The sequence below is a fragment of the Monoraphidium neglectum genome (genome assembly GCF_000611645.1).
Source record: "Monoraphidium neglectum strain SAG 48.87 unplaced genomic scaffold scaffold02665, whole genome shotgun sequence".
Lineage (NCBI taxonomy): Eukaryota > Viridiplantae > Chlorophyta > Chlorophyceae > Sphaeropleales > Selenastraceae > Monoraphidium > Monoraphidium neglectum.
In genome coordinates this window covers 4,572-5,372 of record NW_014010963.1, presented here as the reverse complement: position 1 = coordinate 5,372, position 801 = coordinate 4,572, and positions in this window count along the sequence as shown.

Genomic DNA, 801 nt, shown 5'->3' with positions numbered 1-801 from the left:
TGTTCAGGTCCCAGGCTCACCCCCCCCCCCGGTTCTTGGGCCAAGTCGACGCCTCCCCTCAGACCCACCATCACCACCATCACCGCCACGATGATAACAATCGTTGTGTGGCGCATTGCTGCGGTGCATCACCTACGCAGCTTGCATGCCCCATCGGGTATGTGCAGCCTTCCACCCATGCACCCCTGCGCTCCCTCGCCCCTGACGAGCGACAATGGATGGCTCATACTGCGGTCATGCTGGCAGTAATGGTTGGAGCAGGCGCACTCCACGCAATTTCCCCGCACAGTCCCACAGCATGGGTCACAGTGAAGAAACCCAACGTGCGAGCGACCACATATACATGTACGCTCGACAGTTTGTTGACAGGGCGTGCTGGGGCAATCTGCGAGTGGCCGCTGCCAGCAGTGGCACCCGCGCATCCATGTGGTAGAGTACACGTGATGGTGGGTGGCGCCAACTGTAGGCAGACCCGGAGTGGACGGTTGAAACAAGGACGCACGCCGTCTGAACCAGCTGTGCAGCAGGCGGCTGCGTGTGCCCAGATGGACGGATGCCTTGTGCGTGGATGGTGCTTACATTAGAACGCCGCACCACATCATTTGGCCAACAGTGTTGCGACAAGTTGTACCAGCGCCGAGTGGCAAGCGTGTAGGACCGTGGGCTAGCATACCAGGCGGCGCTGGTTGCCCAGCAGGGTGGTGGCGCTTGCATGAATGTGAGGCTTGCTTCGTCTCGTGTGATGCGGATGAGCTGCATGGGGCCGGCTTTGCATATCCTACGACTCATGCCACGTGTCTC